The 21,581-nt window shown below is 41.5% G+C and overlaps 1 long non-coding RNA gene across 1 annotated transcript; it reads right to left on the bottom strand.

The window, feature by feature from the left end:
* Positions 1-315: 315 nt before the first annotated feature.
* On the bottom strand, positions 316-7,834 carry LOC139073919 (uncharacterized). The gene is made up of 2 exons (XR_011523101.1): positions 7,648-7,834; positions 316-6,738 (listed from the first exon to the last, which is right to left on the bottom strand). It is a non-coding gene; the product is annotated as an uncharacterized lncRNA (long non-coding RNA).
* Positions 7,835-21,581: the final 13,747 nt, after the last annotated feature.

Below are 21,581 nucleotides of genomic sequence, written 5' to 3'. Positions count from 1 at the left end.
ATTCTCTACACCAGGTGCCATTCTCCTCCCCCAGACTCTCTCTCTAATGTGTTCCTTATGTGTGTTAGGTCTATATGGATCCTTAAAACCCACATAGTGCTGATTTGTATATTTATGTGTTTTAAATTGACATAAATGGTGTTGTGGTATAGGGCTTGTCCTGCTCCTTTTTCACTCAGCACTGTGTCTTTAAGATCCATCCACAATGAGTTAATATGTAGTGCTTTGTAAACCGTATTAAGAACTCTACACATATTAATAACAATATAATAGCAATAATAATAGTTTGTTCAAGAAATCTTTTTGAGCATCTACTATATTCTAGGCACTTTATTAAACCCTGGGAATACAGAAATGATTTTTTAAAAGGCACAGTTCGTTATGAACAAATATAGTAAATAAATAACTGCATAACTAACTATACAAATATGACTGTAATAACCCTAAAATTGTAAAGAACTAAGTGGTATGAGAGTTTCTAACAGGAGGGCCTAACCTCATCTTGAGACTCAGGGACAGTTTCTTTGAGGTGGGGACACTTAGGCCAACTTTTTGTCCCTTAAGCTCAGACTCATGAAAGAACCATATAAGCCACATATATCATGCATATACCAGACAGGTTTTGCGTTTCTTTCAGAAGAGTACGTTTGAACAAAAGAAATCTAGGACTGAGTTGTAGAAAAGTGGGTCCAATGACTGCTTCGGAGAGATGAGTCAAACCCAGGTGACCTGGAGATGACTTGGAGCTACACAGATCATTTAAAACTGGAATCACCAATAGGGGTGAGTCAACTTCTCATTCCACACAAGTGGATGTCATCAGCAGCACATCAGCATCATCAGGAGAACTATTAATTAAACTCCCATCACTGTGCATTGTGAGTGTGGGTCTGTGTGTTTTCTTGGATGGAGGAGCAATTAGAGACAGTAAGTAATAGAACGCCCAGACACAGGAGCGAGTCTTACTCTCAGCGTTAGTCCTGAGTTGCACCAAGAGAAAAAAAATCCAGGTTCAAAATAAAGGATTAAGGTCCTCAAACAGACTAGGCATTTTATTGCATTAATTTCAATTTAATATGAAGGAAGAACAAAAGTCACAATCTAAAAGCAGGAAGCACATAGCCGAGAGTGGATGTTCAGATAACAGGAAAATCCCAACTCTCTAAGCCCATTAGACTGGAGAACAAGCGCTGTCTGTGGGTTAATGGCATTTACGAATGTTTTTGTCTTTAGTGAGATAGCCAGATAAAGATCTTGAGAACTGTCAACAGGATTTTCTTTTAAATGCAAGCCTATGTAAACCCTGTTCTTCATTTAGAGAGCGTTTGTGTATTTTCTAATAATGCAGACTTATTTGAAAACTGCCAGCTTTATCCTCTCCCAATCTACTCCTACCCCATGAACTAATCTCTTAAAAATCTGTGTCCTTGTGTTGGAGAAATAACGTTAAGTTATAACTGCTTACTGATTTGCGATCCTCTGACCGAGGAAATCTGAAATTGCAAACTGCCATGCAGGATTCTCCAAAAAGCTAGATGTTTAACGGTGCCTAAAAGACTAAGGTCATGGCCCATTTCAAATGTATTTTGAAAGCCTCTCAGTCTGCTTTTTTTTCATGTGTTGACATGAGTGGAGATTTAATACCCAAGGTGACTAGAAAGTAATACAATTTATCCTTAAGCTCCAAGGAGAAAACTCACATAATTACTTTTTAGTCTTACCTTCTTACTGTTTGAATGTGGCTCAAAAGAACACATATTTATTGGGCCTTCCTACTATATTTGAAAGAGAAACAAAAATTAACAAAACACAGACTTAAAGAACCACAGTTCTTAGCCTCAGGTCCTTAAATGGGCTTCCAGTGACGGTTTAATGACCATGTTGTTATTAAATATCCATGCCTCTAAACTCATTTGGGGGAAAACAGGGCTCCAAATTTTCATCAGATTCTCAAAGGCATCTGTGGTTTCAAGAAATTTAAGGATCTCTGTCCTGCTTGTAGAATAAGTCATATATAAAGACTGAATGATCAATTGTTAAAGGGGAAATGGTACTTAAAGTCATCTAGCCTGAATTAGCCTTTTTCAGCTTACAAATAAGAAAACCAAAGAAAAAATGACTTGCCCCTAGTGCCAGATAGAATTGAGAAACAACCACAGCCCTCATTCTTGAACTATGAATATGACTAGGGTAGACTAAGATAATTAACAGAAAAGAAGTACAAGAGAAAAAGGAAAAGATTGCATTTGCTTGAGAGTGTCGAAAAAGACCTGATGAGGGAAGTGGCCTTTGAAATAATCTCAAATGATGGATTTTGAGACACAATATTGGGAGGGCTAAAGCGAGACTGGATGTTGTACGAGTGTCATTTGGGGAAAAGAAACACAGAAAAAATAAAGTTGGGAAAATATGAATCTTGTTTGAACAAAAGTCACTGTGTGTGTGTGTGTGTGTGTGTGGAGAGAAATAGAAGGAGACAGGACTGGAAAGATAGGTGGTGGCCCCATTGTGAAAGGCATCAGAGACAAGAAGAGAACTTGAGTTTCATGCACAAGACAAGTTAAAAATTCCACGAAATTCCTATATTCCCTGTCAAACTTCCGAAGATTTCTTTAAATGCTCATACCTACTCAGCATTGGCAAACGCTCATAAAAACTGCTGATGGGATTGTAAATCAGTATCTAAATGCTTTGAAAAGTGCATAGCTTTTGACAGGGCAATTCTTCTTCTAGGGATTTGTTCTACATAAACAATAATAAATGTGCACAAAGATTTCTCTCTAAGACAATCCACTGCAGTGTTCATCCTAGCAGTGAATAATTAGAAATCATCAAATGTCCACACACAGGAAATAAGTTAAATAAAGTATGGTACTTCCTCGAGATGAAAAAAATATGATCGTTAAATATCATACTGTAGATGAGTAATTAATGGGGAAATGTTCATGATAAATTGTGAAGGTTTTAAATTTGTTTTGATTATCTTACCTTCTCTATCTTGTTTTTCTCAAATGAGAAGCCAGAGATTTTGAACTTGCCTGCGTGCCTTATCTGCATAAAAAGCCCGTAACACATTTTTAGAGAAATAAAGCAAGTCACAAAGCAATAAGTACACTGTCATTGTTAGTGTAAAAAGCCATCTAAATACATGTATATAGACTAAATGGATAGTCATGAAAAAGTTAATCATGGTTATCCCCTATAGTGAAATTAACATTTTAAAAGATTTGCTTTCTGTTTGTCTACATTTTCTAGGTTTTTTAAAAAAATAACAGGTGACAATTTTAAAAGCAAAGCAATACAGGTGTTATTTTTACAGACGGTAATCTGTGAAGGTTGTTCATTTTTTGGCGAGGAAGTTAACCTAGCTGGGGTGATTTCTGACCCAGCAGTTTTTCTCCGTTGGAATGCATAGCAAAATGCCACAGGACACTTCCCTTTCTCCGTCCTTTGCATCTTATTTTGAAGACTTGTTTTGTCTGGGATTGTTTATTTAGGGGCTTCATTTACCTCTTAGTACTTCCCCCCTTTAGTCAGTATCTTTATAAACCAGCTTTTTGGATATGAAGGTTCCAAAGATTACTACCAAACACACATTCAAAACCTACTTCCTAGGAAAATTACTTCTGGTTTTTTCAAAATTTGCATCGCTGATCAGATGACACTGAGCGATCAGCTAGTAACGACCTTTCTGTTAGAAAGAAGAGGAAGTAGGCTTGGCTCTAACTTGCCCTGATGGCCTCTCAGCCTGACTTCTCTTTGCACGAGAAGATGGGGTCAAACCAGAAGTTAAATTCCCATGAGGCCACCAGTGGTAGATATATCCTAGAGAACCAGGGCTTTGCTTCTGACCCTCAAAAGAGGAAAAAGGATAGGTTATTCAAGATATCACTCATGAAGATCCCTTCTACTGCCATGCTTACATTGTCTTGACCAACTGCTCTGAGCATCTGTGGACTTTACTATGAAAACTTGGGGACCTGCCATCCAGGAGACTGGATAAATACACTGTGGGATATTTATATCAGCAGGGGGCAGAGGGAGTGATGGGGATTTCCAAGGAGGTGGTTATATTCTATTTCTTGTTTTCAGTGCTGGTTATAAGGATGTGTTCAGCTTATAAAAATCCATTGTGTGTAAATGTGCCCTTTTTAGTATATATGATATAATTTAATAAAAAGTTAGATTAAAAAAACCTGGGGATCACCACTGCCATTCTCAGTTGGAGACCAATACTGAACTTGCCAAGACACCTGCAGGATAGTGTAAAAGGTTTGTGCGCCTCTTGAGAGTGAAGGGAGGGGAGAAGGGGCGTGGAAAACAGGAATGATCTATATGCTTGGAAACCAAGCTGTGTGCCCCCATATACTGATGAATTGCCAAGATGGTGTGTACTTCAGAGAAAAGGGTGGCTGGGAGTACGGGAACACAGCTTCCCCTTCCCATCACCACCACCATCACCATGGAGACTCAGATCACTAAGCATCTCGCTGTTCCTCTCTGAACTTCAGCTCCACCAACTACAAAAGGAGGATATTTGGTCTAATTAACCATGACCTCATGGCTCTGTTCTCGCTGGGCTTTATGTTAAAGGAAAGACACAGCTGAGGGGGAGGGGCAGAGTAGTACTGAAAAAAATACAGCAATGAACTGACGGATTCACTCTTCTTATTAGAAAGCAAAGTCAAACATTTAGAGGTCACTCTCAGGTCACCCAGAGACAGGATGTAAGCTGAGTGATGACCCAGCCCATTTTCTGGAAGAGGATGGCCACTGCGGGAGCTGAGTCCTCGGACCTAGAAGAGCTGGAGCCTTCTGTGGGCTGTTCACAGCAACTTCTTGGCTTGTCCAGGTTCATGGTCAAAGTCCCACCAAGAAGCTGAGAGCTTGTTCTACCACATTTCCCCTCCATTCGGTGTTAACGATCCATGGGCAGTGTCAGTCTCCTACTTCTCCATCCTGCGAATTTTCCTTCCTGCATCACCATCACTAACCCAGCTCTATTACCAACTTTGCTTTGCTGTTTCTATACACAAAGCTGTGTTTACAAACACACATGTACAGTCTGGAGTCAACCGGCTCTTTTCAAAGAAACTGGTAGCTTAACTGGATGTAGCAGGATTTCGACTCCAGAAGTTCCCAAACTGTGTTCTGCAGAACACCTACACTCAGCGATATTTATGCAAATTCCTTGACAAAAGGATGTGTGGTCAAATAAGCTTGGGGAATGCTGGGTTTGTTAAAGTGTTTACCTTAGAACTTCTCAGAGCCTTTGATATGCATTGTGAATGGTTAAGAGGACACAAAAACTCTTAAATCTTTTCCATAGGGAATAAATAGTGATTCCCCTGGCAGACTAGTTTAGGAAATGAGTAAATTCATTTGTTCAACACACATTTATTAAGTGCCTACTATGCGTCAGGCACTGTTCCAGGTGCCTGGAGGATATATCTTTCTAAAGGTCCTTGTCAAAGTATTTTTATTCTAGTGGCAAGAGAAAACAATACACTAGTAATAATATAAGAAACATATGGAGGAAATAGCCAGGGCTCACTTTAAGGCCTCTCCAGGGAGCTATCTGAGCTGAAACTTGAGGGTAAACATGAGTCAGTCACAGGAAGAGCCATGAGGAAAGCATTCTAGACAAACAAAAGAGTAAGTGCAAAGATCCAAAGGCAGGGAAGACCTTGGGCTTCTCCAGGACCAGGCTATGGTCTGACCAGGCCAGTGGCTCAGAGGGTAGTGAGGGATAGAGATGGTTGGAGGAAATGAGATTAGGGAAGGGGCAGGTGTTGGATCATGTAGGGCCCAGTGGGCAACAATCAGGAATTTGGATAGTAGTGTAAGGGCAATGAGAAGCCACCAGGGGGCTTTAAGTAATGAGCTGCTGCCAAGGGAGACGGAGGAAGTGGGTGGATTAGAAACGTATCATGGAGGCGGAGCCTATGGGACTCTCCAGTATTACTGTCTGGACTCAATTGGTACTGTGGGGGACTGGAATTGGCCACCCCAAGTATGTCTCTTTGGCATGAGGATTATTTTGGGTTGGTTACTTTTAAAAACTGCAGACAGGAAAGAAACTCTAAAAAGGTGGAATTTACTTACCCTTTATTAAGAGACATTTACATTTGTAAGGGAAATCTCCATCTGTAAAGGTGTCTCCCTCTCTGTACCAGAAAGAAGAGGGGATGACCTTATCTCTAGAAACTCTTAATCAATGCAGAAGGCAAGGACTTAAATCTGCATAATAACCCTACCCTTGTTTACTGCACTTTTTGGTAATCTCCCATGATCAGCTCCTCCCACCCCCAACATCCTCCTTTGTCTTTAGCTGAAGATGATATTTAAGGTGGTGGCTTCGGCCATTTTGGTGAGTTGCTCAGGTTGCCTGAGCCTCTCCCATGTATACATGTTATAAAGCTTTGTTTAATTTTCTCCTGTTATTGTATCTCATGTGAATTTAATTCATTCCCCAGCCAGAAGAACCCAGAGCAGGTAGAAGAAATGTCTTCCCCCCCTACAGTACCTAAGCACATTATCTGTGCTATGCTGATATTGTCTTGTGGTTGTAAGCTTCTGTCTCCTAATTCAACTGCAAGTTCCCTCTCTCTAGGCTGTAAGCACAAAGCAAAAAGTAAATACTGGGTATCAGAGGACCTGGGTTCCAATTCTAGGCTCACATTGAGCAGCTGTGAGAGTGTGGACAAGTCACTTCACTCCTTGGGCCTCAGTCATCTCCTGTGTAAAATGAAAACAAAAGACTAAGTGATCTGCCTCTAACATTATGAGATCTACATTCTATGCCTCTCAAGGCAGGGAGGGACATAACTAGACAAACAGAAGGGAATTAAGAGATTTGCCCCCCACCACTTGAGAGATAGCAAGGAAAAACAAAAGGTCAAAGATTAGCTTCCTGATATTGGGCTTAGTAATGATTTCTTGGATATGGTATCAAAAGCACAAGCAACAAAAGTAAAATTAGACAAGTGGGACTACATCAAGCTAAAAATCTTTTGTGCAAAGGAAACAATCAACAGAGTGAAAAGGCAACCCACAGAATGGGAAAAAAATATTTGCACATCATATATCTAATAAGATATTAATATCCAAAATATACTAGGAACTCTTACAGGTCAATAGGAAAAAAAATAAATCACCCAATTTAAAAATGAGCAAAAGACTTGAACAGACATTTTTCCAAAGAAGATGTACAAATGGTCAACAGACATATGAAAGATGATCAACGTCACTACTTATCAGGGAAGTGCAAATTAAAACTACAATGAGGTATCCCCTCATGGCTGTTCGAATGGCTTTAATATATTAAAAAAAAAGAGATAAATGTTGGCAAGGACATGAAGAAATTAGAACCCTTGTGCACTGTTGGTGGAAATGCAAAACAGTGCAGCTGCAATGCAAAACAGCAAGGCGTTTCCTCAAAACATTGAAAATAGAACTACCATATGATTCAGCAATCCCACTGCTGGGTATTTACTCAAAATAATGTTCAAACTCACAAAATGTGTACATTCAATATGTGCAATTTTTAAAAAGCCAAAGATTAGATAGTCTATTAGTTTCCTGTGGCTGCTGTAACAAATTACCACAAACTGAGTATCTTAGCACAACAAAAATTAATTCTCTTACGTTCTGGAGGCCAGAAGTCCAAAATCAAGGGGTCGGCAGGTCTGCATTCCCTCCAAAGGCTCTAGAAGAGAATCCGTCCCTTATCTCTTCCAGCTTCTGGTGGCTCCAGGGGTTCTTGGCTGTGGCCATATCCCTCTAATGTCTGCTTCTGTGGTCGTATTGCCTCTCCCTCTTCTAGCTCAATCTTCTACCACATAAAGTAATATTCACAGTTTCTGGGGGTTAGGATGTAGACATATCTTTTTGGGGGCCATCATTAAATTGACTGTAGATAGCAATTACCACCTCGCCCCAAATATGCCTTCATGCTATTTTCAGGTATTCATCCTTTCTCTCCAGCATCCCCATCCACCAGGACTTTTGTTTCTCCTTCATAGTGCCCAGTAAAAGACTTTGCACAGGGTAGGTTGTTATTCAATGATCATAGTTCCCAAACAGAAACTTCTGGAAACTCTTCAGAAGAGTATCCTGGGCTCTTCCCTTGCTACTCAAAGATTGGAAAATCGGCTAGACATCAGCTGATTTGTAAAGCAACAAAAGAACACACTTCACTAGGCACAGAGATTCAGATTTTAGTCTCTGCTCTGTACCAATCTGTATTATGACCCTGGCTAGCAAGCATCTCCAGCTGGCTTTCTAAAGAGAGGGGCCTACTGCCATCAGCTTCCAGAAGCTCTTATACCACTTATATTCCCCAAGAAGAATTTGTAGGGGAGGACAAAAATATTTTCTTCTACCCATCTTAGGTTCATTGGCCCTGCAAATTCGACTGGCAAAAGACAGATTAACAAGAGAAAACCAAACAGAAGTTTACTAACACGTCTATAGCACACACACGCAGGAGTATTTAGTGATAAGTAGATCAAAGGGGTGGTTAGAATTTGGACCTGTATAGCATCTTAACAAAAGAACAATAAATTTGTAGAGAAATGTCAAGACAAAGGAAAAGGACTTCGTGTGTTTAAGGGCAGGAAAAGGTAAATGTATGAGGGAAACTAATAGAAAATAAGGGCTAGATAGCAAAGTCTACTATGTAACGTCCTCTGGTGTCATCTCAGGGCTGGTAAGAGTCTAGAGTTGTCTCCAGCGATGAAGAATCGTTTTCCCCTTCCTAATAGAGAGAGGGAAGGCAGAGAGTTTGTCTTGTGTCTGCTTTTTCTCAATTGCCTTCAGCTCAAAATAATCCTTATGTTAGAGTGGCATATTTTAAGAGGTGGCATACTCTAAACCCCTTCAAATTCAAGATTAAATATGTTCTTTCTCAGGATCCTTGAAAATACATATTTCCTCTCAGTTACAGAAGAAAAACATAGCCTTTTGCCCTCTCCTACTGCAGTTTGGGGGGAAGCATCTGCCCTAGAAAGAAGAAAAGGATAAACACTGAGATAAAACCCTCATGTTCCAGTCCTAATGGCCCAGATCTGAACACTTGAGGCTTTTGCAATAAGGAGGGTCAAGTTTCAACGATTACTATCTCTACAGTAAGCTCGACTGGTGTTTTGGAAAATGTTAGCAAATCCTTCGGCTAACAAACATTCTTAGGCCTAGAAATACATAACCAATGGGACACCTGTTTCTGTCTTCTACCATCACACTGTCCCCTTCCATCCCCCCTTCCCACACCCCAGCAAATCCTCAGGAAAACTTCCTCCCATAAATAATTTAAGGAGCCAAGCTATTAATTAGAGATATTACAACACAGGCTCAGAAAAGGCCCAGGAAAAGGAAGAGAATTATCCTGTCCTCTTCATTATACTCCCTTACTTTAGTCCTAAATGAAATATATGAACTTTTGTACGAGAGAGAAAGGAAGAAAATAACATTAACTGAGCACCTACTATGCACCAGGCCTTTTCCTAGATTTCTTATCCTCACAACAACTCTGTAAAACAGATATTATCAATCTGTTTAAAAGATATAGAAACACAACCAAAAGGTGGAAACAAGCCACATGTCCATTGCCAGATGAACGGATAAACAAATTTGATATATAAATACGCTGGAATATTATTCAGCTTTAAAAAGAAATGAAATTCTGATACATGCTACCACACAGATAAGACATTAAGACATTATGCTTAAGATATTATGCTAAGTGAAATGAGTCAGACACAAAAGGACAAATACTATATAATTGCACCATATGATACATAGAACAAGCAAATCCACAGAGACAGAAAGTAGAATAGAGGTTACCAGAGCGTGAGGAGAGGGGAGAAGGGGCAGTTATTGTTTAATGAGAACAGACCTTCTGTTTGGGATGATGAGAAAGTTCTGGAAATAGAGAGTGGTAATGGTTGCACAACATTGTGAATGTACTAACACCACCAAACTGTACACTGAAAAACGGTTAAAATGGTAACATTTATGTTACATATATTTTACTACCATTTTAAAAAAAGGAATATGGAAACTGTGAGGTAAATTGTCCAAAGCCACACAGCCATTATAAGAGGAAGCCGGGGTTTAAACCCATCTGTCTGACATGTGATAATCATGTGGAGGAAAAAGATCAGTAGATAGTGACAATACTTATCTCCAGACAAAGCAGATACTGCAATTGAATAAACATTAGCTTCTTCTGTCTCCTCCAAGCTAATTCCCTGAGCTAAGGTTGTTTTTCAGATGACAACTGGGTGAGTGGAAAGAATATGAACACATCACTCATTGAATATTCTCTAACCACATCCTTATTAGTCTCTTCTGGAGATGGCCTCATCTGTTGTATTATCCCCCGATTCCACCTCTGTTTGAACATGAAGAATAACTAAAGAATGAAAAGAAAAATAAATCTGGCTCCCAAAGCCTACAAATAATGTCCTTAATGAGAATAAATACAGGGATTCCTCTAGCCAGTGTTAGAGAAGTCACTAGACTGTTAGGCTTAAGTTCATCTTTGTCTCCTGTCCCAGGTATTTGGCACAACATCTGGCCTATAGCAATATTTGGAAATTTTTTTAACTGTGAATTAAAATTTGAAATTTTAACCTTAAACTTGACGGGAGATGCTCTACATGACCAGCCTAGATATTGAATAATCGAATGTCTCTAACGGAAATCGGTGGTCTAAAATGTTGTGGGTTGTTTTGTTCCCCCTCCACCACCACCTCCATTACACATAGCGACAAATTCCGCTTTTCAGTGCCATGTCCTGGGCATGTTTACCAAAGGACCGCTGAAGGTTTAAGTACTCTATCCTTTCTTGTTCATAATAATAGCTGATGTTGACAGTCTGACATGATCTGCCCAGCAGAGTGACACAATATGTAGCACCAAACATGACCTATGAAGCACTGCATTTTTGCCCAGAATATTTGTCCTGAATATAACGAGGCCTTTAGACCTAGTTTCCAATTTGTAGGAAATATTCAAGACAGAGGACTAAGCTAAATAACACCACAAGCAATTAGATCATGGCAGAACATAGGACATTGTTCAAGACAATTGGCCTTCTTACTTCAAAAGATCAATGCCACGGGAAAGTGAGAGGGGGAGGGGAGCTGCTCTTCTAGACTAGAGGAGACTAAAGAGGTATCAAATCAAAATACACTGTGTGAACCGTCAACGGATTCTGGTTCAAAAAAGGCTAAAAGGTGAGTAATTAAGACATATGATTATGGGTTTGAAATTAGACATTAGAGAATTATAATTCATTTTCTTATGTGTGATAATGGTACAATTATGAAAGAAAACACCTTTTTTAAGAGCATGCATGCTGAGGTATATAGGGCTGGTGTGTCATGATGTCTAACACTTCTTTTCAAAAGGTTTAGCAAAAGAAAAAAGCAATGCACATGTGTATGCCTATGTGTAGTTGAAGCAAATATGATGAAATGTTAAGTTGTTAAGTCTGGATGTTGGATATTTGGGTGACCGTTGTATTCTTCTCTCAATTTTTCCATATATTTGAGCATTTTCTTTTCTTTTTTTTTTTTTTTGTGAGGAAGATTCACCCTGAGTTAACATCCATTGCCAATCCTCCTCCCTTTTTTGCTTAAGGAAGATTAGCCCTAGGCTAACAGCTGTGCCAATCCTCCTTGACTTTGTATGCAGGATGCCTCCACAGCACGGCTGATGAGTGGAGTAGGTCCACACCTGGGATCCAAACCCGCAAACCCAGGCTGCCAAAATGGAGCATGTGGAACTTTAACCACTCCATCACGGGGCTGGCCCCTGAGCATTTTCAAAATTAAAATCTATTTTAAAAATTCAAAATCAAAATTACAAGAAAAAAATAGCTAATGTTAATTGAATATGTGCTATGTGCCAGGCCAGACTTTATATTGGCAGCTCATTTAATCTCGACAACAACTCTCTGAGTTAGGTGCTAAAATTCTTCTCACTTGAGTGATGAGGAAACTGAGCAACTTGCCCTGAATCACACAGTAGTTGAAGCGAGCTGTCACTTCCGGTCACTTTGTTTTGCTACTCAAAATATTCAATAATACAGTACAGATCTCTTGAGGAGAGACCATGGGGCTATTTCAAGGCCAATTCCTGACACGTCTGAAGTGAATTATTTCACTTACAGTAAATGCCAAAAACCAACATGGTGCAAGCTCGGAATGAAAACTCCCACCTGAATTCCACATTACTTAGTGCTCTCCTGACCCGGGAACACGTCTTCCATTTTTACTCCTTAAATATTCATGAATGCAACTACCAGTATTCCTACAGCTCTAACTCCTAGGAAGTTGTGTAGTAAAATGACCTCAATCCTGCCAGAATATTGTCTCCTTTTTAATTTAGGGGTCAACTCATCAGTTTCGGTAACAGGAAGAGGAAGCCATCAAGTGGGCTCAGCATACTTGACCATTTGTTCCACCTCTGCTACCAACAGCTGGACCTGGGGGACGTCATTTTACCTCTCTGGGCCCTTCCCTTGGGAAATGAAGAGTTTGGCCACAAAAAGTATAAGATTCTTTCCGATTTAGCCTTGCTGCAACCAGAGCTTAGAATAATCAGTTTCACAACCAATCTGCTCTATTTTGTTCAGTTGTGGAATTTTTTAAGGAAAGTTTCTTGCGGCTGGACAAGTCACTTCCCTTCTAAAGTTTTATGGTTTTATTTCAAAAGTATCCTCCGTGGCTGCTCCCTGGCCTCTTTTTCACCCCCACGAGTTTGTTTATCTGGTGACCAAGTGCAGAGACCTCTTGAGATTTGAGGCAGTTCGTTCAAACAGTGGGGTGTGGGGTATAGGGGGAGGGGTGGACCTTAAATTCTCAAGTCTGTCCCTCAGGTCAGAAACGGTCTGATATGCTGAACTCCAGTCTCAACCTTCTTCACTTCCTCCATTTCATTTTCCACTAATAGTAGGGAAGGCACTAGGTAAACCTTAAACTACTCACAGGATAGGAATAGTCAGATTGGTAAGTGGAGTGCACAAGAATTCTGCTAAGATCTGGTCAAATCTCCAAAATTGTACCAGCCAAAGAGGTTTTGCATCTTAAGGTTAGCAAAAGTGACCAAGGTCAACTCTTTCAAGCAGTTAGAGGTGACATTGGTTCTAATCCTCTAATAGAATCATCGGAAATGGGCCCTGGGTTTGATTTCTACAAGTTGCACGCAGGTCTGTGTTTACCCCCATATTTCAGGGGAGACCTCAAGGCAAACTGCAATGCAGATGAGCTTGTCAGAACCGGGTCATGAGAAGGGCAGCAAAGCAGGAGGCAGCCCACTTTCTATCCATGTGGCTGCCACCAGCCCCACCCAGGCTCCCCCACGGAATGGTTCCTCAGCGTTTTCTTACTTAGGAAAGAAAAGGCTTTTAGCAAAAGGAACCTTGCATTGCGATCAATTTTTCACCCTTATTCTCCACAAACTCAATAAGTAAATAAATAAAATAAAACTTTCAATGGAGGCATTTCAAACTTCTTTTAGAAGGGATTTAAATTTAAGGTTGCCAGTATCGTTTGTTGTCATTGTCAGTTTTAAAAAATATGTACAGTCGATGTGTTAACTTCAAGATGTAGTACTAAACCTAACGAGCCCGTTCCCCACTGCCTTTGTGGAGGGAGCCCCTTCACCACCACCACCCAGCCGTGGGAAATAGACCTGGCTCATGGCCGAGCTGGGGAGGGAACGTGGAAAGGCCTTGCTCCACTTTGATAGCGCCATCCTTGCTCAGAGGCTGACCTCCCTCCCTCTGCCCAGGACATCTGGCACCAGGATTTCTAAATCAGGACCAAAGGCAACAAAGTGTAAACTCCACATTCCATTCCTTCTGTAAGAAAGCCCTGTGAAAGCTCCCTTCTAGGGAAAGAGGAAGGTAGAGGAGTAAAGGGAGCTGCCACTGGGCTGCATGTTTTCAAGGCAAATTCTCCCCTCTTCCCATGGAAAGAGACTCCGAGAGGAGGCTGGTTAGGGTAATGGACCGTGTCCCCAAGTGTGGTCCCTGTACATCCCGCTACAAAACAATTCCATTTTTAAATAAGGTTGGGGAATAATGCATATTAATCACTCTTGGAGATTCATGCTGCCCATCGGCAAGTTAAAGGTCCTGAGAAAGCCTACTATAAAGAAACCTGTTCATGTTTAATTCAAGATTTCCAAAAGCTATTTGACCATACAGTCTTTTTTTCTCTTTTTTATGTAACACCTATTAACATCGGTTCTGAGGAATACAAATTGGGAAACACTGGTTTAACGGAAAATCGTGACCTTTGGTGTAAGCAAATCTAGATTGGAATCACCATCTGATGACTTACTGTGGAGCCCTGGGAAATTTACTTAACCTCTCTGAGTCTCTGTTTTGCCATCTTTAAAAGCAAGCTCATCTTTCCAACCTCATCAGGGCACTGTCAGGATGAAACAAGCGAAGATATTGCTCAGCACCGGATGGGAGTCCGAGACAGGGCAGCTGCCATTTATAAAAATGACACCTTGTGGAGTGGAGGTTGTGAGGCACTTTCCAGGTCCCCCTTCCTGAATAAAGGAAGGACTTGTTTTCCCAGCTGCTGGGAATGCTGCAGAGACAGCTGTCAGCTCTCAGCCCTCTTCAGGAATTGTCTTGGCTGAAGAGAACCACCTGACCCAAGGACAGCCCCATCCTTAGGGCAGCTTGTGGAGGGAACAAAAGTCTGACTCTTTCACCTGTTTGGGGACCAGTCTGAAGGGCAATCTCAGCTTCAGAGCGGCTGGCTAAGGCATCCCTTGAGAATGTATTGCAGCCCATCTTCTCCTTCTCCCTAAATCCCACTCCCCTTCCTCTCCTCCTCTCCCCTCCCCTCCCCTCCCTTCCCCTCTGCCTCTCCTTCCCTCCACTTGCCTTCCTCCCCTTCTATGGGTATTAATCCAAGAGCACTCCCTAGTAAACCTCCAGCACACAAATTTCCACCTGGGAGTCAGCTTCCTGGGGCCCCAGCCAGCACCACTGTGATTCTAATAACCTACCTGCCAGCAGGACGTTGATGACAGGAAAGAGAGGCATGCACACTTACAGGGCCTCAGCAAGACCTGGATTTAGCTATCTAAATAAGTATGAGTTCCTTAAAGAAACGCATCCCATGCCAGGAAAATGTCCTCCCCATCAATGTCTGACAGGTCCCCTCAGTAACACAGGCTGTGGTATTACTCCTCAAAGTGTGGCCCACCGGCATCTCCTGAGCAGCTTGAAAACAACAGGGCTTGCCAGGCCCAGCCCAGACCGACCGTCTTAGGAGTAGTCTGCGATGATACTGGGAATCAACATTTGTAACAAATCCTCCAAATGAAGCTGACGCAGGCCATCCTTGGACCACCCTTGGAGAATCAGTACTGCAAACTTTTTCTGTTTTAGGCACGGCAAGACATATAGCCTCTGACACAACTACTCAACTTTGCCACTGTATCATGAGAAGCCACAGAAAATATACAAGACAAATGAGCATAGCTGTATTTCAATAAAACTTTATTTTCAGAAACAGCCAGCAGGCTGGATGTGGCCTAAGGCCACACTTTGCCAATAGCCTCACCCCAGACTCTTGTTATTCAAGGCATGGTCCTGGAATGGCCAACATCACCTTGGACCCTGCTTGAAAATGTTAAATCTCAGGCCGAGTCCCAGAATTATGGAGTCAGAATCAGTAATTTGACAAGCTGGTCAAGTGATTTCTAGTACATTTGAGTTTGACAAGCAACGCTATGCAGTGTCTATTGGGACAACTTCACAGATCAATATCACCTTGAACTAATTAGCTTCTCTCTGTTCCGTGATTACAGAGAAGATCGGAACCTAGGCTGTGCAGAATGTGCCACGTAGAGCAGGTCAGCCCCGAGTGTCCCTTTTCTGGGCAAACCAAGTAAATTCTGACTTTCTAACTGGAGGCCAGTGGTTAATTACAATGAAGCTGAGACAAGGAGAGGGGCGAAGAAAAAAAACACCTTCTTATCTTTGGAGGGAAGTAGAATGGAAGAGACCATCTTGATTGCCAAGCACCAGAGCTTATCTTCCTGATTCATGCCGTGCTGTTTTTCCACTAGAGACTTTGCAATATTGCATTAGTCAAATGATTCTGCAACATCATTTAAATGACACAAAATGTCTGCTTGTGTCTGAGCATGATTCTGAGGGTGGAATTGTGCCTGCCCATCTGTTTCTCTGAAGAATAAATCCAGAATTAATTCTATTAGAAACAACAGGCCCATTTTGGCAGAACAAACCTGATAAGTGGATATAAAAAGCCTGTGTGCCAGAAGAACTGTCCTCATGAGGGACATCACCAACACAAGGGCAGATACATCTTATCCTCCCCTCCACCCATGCCCTGACAAAAGCTCAGAGATGCTTTCTTGGCTGGACTTAACCACTCCATCTGCTAAAGCAGCATTTGGCAAACTTTTTCTGAAAAGGGCCAGATAGTAAATATTTTAGCCTTTGTCAGCTATAAGGTCTCTGTTACAACCACTCAACTCTGCATTGTAGCGTAATAGCAGCCATAGACAACACGTAAAGGAATGGGGGCCAGGGCACGCTTGTTTCATAAAACTATATTTATAAAAAAGCGGGCAGTGAGCTGGGTCTGACCTCCGGATTTTAGTTTGCCGGCTCTCGAGTCTAGTCTAGACCACTGCTTCTCAAAGTTTAATGTGCATAGGAATCACCAGAGTATCTTGTTAAAATGCAAACTCTGTTTCAAGAAGTGGGGCCCAGATTCTACATTTTTAACCAGCTCTCACATGAGGGTGAAGGTAGTGGTCCAGCACCATGCTTTGAGTAGCAAGGATTGAGTTTAGACCAGTAATTCTCAACCTTGGTTGTTCCCTGAAATTACCTGGAGAGCTTTAAAAATATGATAACTAAGCAGGATGACCAGGAGCCTGGTTCTACGCTCACCCCCTGAAATTCTGATTTCACTAATCTGGGTTGTGACCTGACCAGCAGGATTTTTTGAAGTTCCCCCAGTAATTCTGATATGCAGCTAAAATTAAAAATAATTGTCAGGATAGAATTTAAAAGGTGGGGCGTTCACGTCAACTGTCTTGTAGTGGAAGAGACATTCAACCAGCAAACACTTTCTGAGCATTTAAGCACGTCCCAGGGGAAGGTCATCTGCTAAATGCAGGAAGTGGAAGTGGAGTGAAGGACTTGAAGAGAATAGTGAAAATTCAGAACAGCTTCTAAGAACAGTAGGAGAAGATGCAGAGCTTGGAACAAATGGATTTCCCAGCGCTATAATAGGCCAGTTGCAGCTAGAGATATTTCTCAAGTGAATAAAAGGAAGACTTTGCTGACAGTAAAACTGTCCAACATTGTCATGGGCTCCCATCAGAAATGGTGAACTCTCAGTCACTAGGTGATTTCAAAACCACTTGTGAAATCAGCATTTCTCATGCACAAAACTTATGTAGAAAGGACAGCAAAGCGGAGCATTACTAGTAATTTTGACTAGTAATAGACTGCCAACCTTTGCAAATGAATGACTTTGAAAACACACTTTAGAATACAATCAAATCTGTCTCTGTAATCACTTCCCTCTTAATTATTTGCATTATTGATTCACTCTGAGTGGAAGAAAAAGGTGTGGCACAAAGCTCGCCAGGAATTTCGCACAACCCACAAACCGTCTTATCTCATCTGCACAGGTGATGTATCTTACATGTGAGCATTATCCATCAAGTGTGGGGTAGTGGAAAAAAGGGCTGTGAACTGCTGAGACAGATGGAACATGGTAGTGGGGGGATCCAAGAAATGAATTTGGAGTGGAGATGTTGAAACAAATAGCAGTTAAAAGTCCTTCCCACTCTGATACTCAGTGATTCTAAGAAAGCATCTGTGGTTCTGTTTGTTCTTTTGGTTTGAAAGTAAAAGCTTCATGGAAAAGGGAGGATGAGTCACTACATAAATTATTCAGGGCTTGAAGTCCTTTAGAGAATTGCACTCTGGTCTTTGATTGAGGCAGGAATCTTCTCCCATATCCAAAGTCTGGGTCAAGGCTGCGTTTTTGATCTCTCAGATGCAGAGAAAGGCCACACATAGCTAACTAAGCCATAGGTAGGCTTCCTCCATCTCGTATCTTTATGATTATTGAAAGCATCACCTTGTGCATAGCTTGTAATAAATTATTTTCCTTAAAGCCAGATAGCTGTTGCTGCAAATGGACTTCATAGCTAGCAGGAGATAGTGTGACATAGCAGTATGCCTGGGTTCAGGTATCACTTTCCAGGTGCTGACCTTAGATAGGCTGCTTTCTGCTCAGTGCCAGCCTCTTCATCAGTAAAAGGAGGATAATGATGCCTCCCTCAGAGGGCTATTACGAGGACAAAATACATATTGAGTGCTTAGATTAGCACCTGGCAGGTACAAAGGTGAACACTCAGGCTATGTTGGTTGCTATATAATTCCTGCCTTCTAGGAACTGGGAGAAAAATACACTTAAATGGACATACATTTACAACACATGCAGCCAACAAAATAAGAACATGAAACAAAAACAAAATTATTCTTCTCTTTTATAGGTTCTACTTTGTTGTAAAATTAAGCACCAACTCTTTAGCTTGGCATCAAAGTCTTGTATGATCTGATGCCAACATTTCTACACATAACACATTCTTTCCGATTAAGTAAATAACCTATACTCAAAATAAACCAGACCACGCTAACTGTGATCCCAATGGGCTCTATGCTTTCCCATCTCTGAAAATTTACTCATGATATTTACTCAACCTGTATGTAATATACTCTTTACTCACCTTTGCTGGTCAGTCTCTATCCATCCTTCACTGTCCAGGCTGAATGACTTTTTCCATCAAGACTTTCTTTAAAACGCCAGCAGACAGGAGCCAGGCCAGTGGTGTAGTGGTTAAGTTCGGGGGCTCCACTTTGGCAGTCTGGGGTTCACCAGTTTGGATCCCGGCACGGACCTGCACACCTCTTGTCAAGCCATGCTGTGGTGGAGTCCCACATACAAAGTAGAAGAGGATTGGCACAGATCCTAGCTCAGGGACAATCTTCCTCACGCAAAAAGAGGAAGATTGGCAACAGATGTGAGCTGAGGACCGATCTTCCTCACAAAAAATAACAGCAGACAGAATGTATCTATTCCTCTCTGTGGTATCTTAAGACTTCATGCCTCCAATACCATATTTATCATACTCTCCCTTGGTTTAGGGTTATTTTGTGAAGCCCATCAGATTTTCAGTGGCTTGAAAAACAGAAATTACTCCTTATATCCCATTCTTTGACCAGGTGCCACCATCACCACCTTTGCAATATGCACAGTGCAAGCCATGGTAACTTATACACTGTAGGCATTTGACAAATGTGGGCTGGGTCTGTGAATCTCTGGGATGTAGGAAAGTATATAATCAGAATGGAGATTGGGAAGAATTTCCTATCTACCCAAGTGGGGCAAGAAAGAGCAGATGACTATAACTCAGGGGCTGCAAGTACTTATTAAAATTGGATATCTAATATCTGAGAACAAATTCTCACAAACACTTAGTATTAAGCATCTTTTAGGTGCTAGCCATACTCATCCCCCCTTCTAAAAGCACTGCCTCCCACTCACAGCCCCTGAGGAAGTGGTGCATAAGTCACCTGTTTGTTCCACCACAGCTCACACTCTAGCCTGAGTTGACTGAATCAGGGCAGCCAATTCACAGAAAGCCTAGTTACCTATGGCCTCATGACACAAATCTAGCTCAGCCAATGGCTCTCTCCACTGAGAATTTCTAATCAGGACTTGGAAGTACTCAAATAGGAACTGTAAACGTCAGAATTGCTGTAATAACAATAACAACAACACAGCTGTATTTATTGTGCTTGTACTATGTGCCATCACTGTGCTGAGTATTTGAGGTCATTATCTTATTTACTCCTCACAATATCCTATGAGGTTGAGGCTGATATTAGCTTCATTTTATAGATGAGGAAACTGGAACACAGAGAAGGTAAGTGGGAAATCGGGAGTCAATCTCAAGGATTCTGTCTCTAGAGTCTGTGCCCTTAACCTCTGTGCTGAAATGTTTGTTTCCCCTGGGCAGGGCAGGGCAGGGCAGGATGAAATGTCCTGACGACTCAGAGATGGGGCACCCCTTTGAAGGTCAGGGACAAGCCAAGGAGTAAGCAGAGGAAGTCAGACTACAGAGGAAAAAAACAACAGGAGGAGAAGCAAAGAGAGAAACGTAAATGAAAGATCACACAGCCACAGAAAGACCCCATTTCCTGTCAGCTGTAAAATTCCCAGGGGCTTGGCAATATTGCGTTTCCTGCCTTTGGATTCTGTGAACTCAACTGTTTATGATACATTGACCTTTGTGTGAGCTAAATTGAGAGAGGCTTCTTTCCAATGAAAAGAACTTGCGTGCACTTGTTCGAAGCCTGTGTTTCCATACTGAAGCTGCAGCCTGTGGACCCAGAAGTCACACTCATTGCAAGGTCCTCAACTCAGCTCAGCTCCAACTTTGCAGACCCTCTTGCTCAGGAATGAATACCTTACTCAGAGTCAGAGGACCTTGTCGGAGTTCTAGCTCTGCCATCTTATTAACTGTACGACCTCAAACTGGTCCTTGATGTGTTTGAACCTCAACAGTTTCCTTTATAAAATGGGTGTAGGGGAGAGGACGGCAAATAACAAACCATTTTTCCTGCCTCCTACCTCCAGCCAAGAATTGTGGCTGCAGCTTAACTAAGACAGAGGATGTGAAAAGACTGTGCAAATATAGGGCATTTTTTTAAGCTTAGCATTCCTTAGGACTTGTGTGTAAACCATGGGTTTTATCAGTGGTGCTGGGCCAATCAGTAAAGAGAAAGGTAATGTTATCGCCATGGCATTTCCCTCACGCGTGTCTCTGTTTACAAAGTCATGGGTATTGGCAGAAAATACTCATGTTTCTTTGTTCTCGCTAATGAGCCAACTCTGGAAGCACCAGACTCTTTATCAGTAAGACCAATCTATTTTTCCAGGGCCCTATTTACTCATCAGCAGAAACACTCTCTTGGGTCCGTTCTCTGTAGTATTGGCTCTGAGTTTTCCCAAGTTTCTCTGCCTCACCAAATGTTACCTTCTCTGCCAGCTTGGGCCTACATGTCCTTCTCCCCAACCCCCAACAAGTTTGTGATTCCAGGGGACCCTGAATTGACTGCAGAGAAAATTACATGGCAACAAAGAGATGGGCCAGATAGATATCAGCTTGAGAGTCTAGTCAACTGTGATTCTCTGATAGCATTCTTTACAAGACAACAGAGGGTTTTAAATTTAGTTTAATTTTTTATGGTTTGTTTTATAAATGAACCATGCCTCCTTCATCAATATTACTTTGTGGGGTTTTCCCAACTTCAAAAAGGTTTAGTGTCTCTTCAAAACCACAAAACTCACTAAATCAGTCTTCCTGTCTTGTTACTCATACAGACATGATCAAAATTTCCTACAAAGAAATTATGAAATAGTTGATGCTTGCTTTACTGAGTTATAGAGTGAGAAGGACCCTGGGAAGGAGAAGCCCTGAGATAGGGT

Source organism: Equus przewalskii, chromosome 10, assembly GCF_037783145.1.
Source record: "Equus przewalskii isolate Varuska chromosome 10, EquPr2, whole genome shotgun sequence".
NCBI classification, from domain to species: Eukaryota; Metazoa; Chordata; class Mammalia; order Perissodactyla; family Equidae; genus Equus; species Equus przewalskii.
Note: the sequence above shows the minus strand (reverse complement) of the source record. Positions and strands in the feature narration are given on the sequence as shown.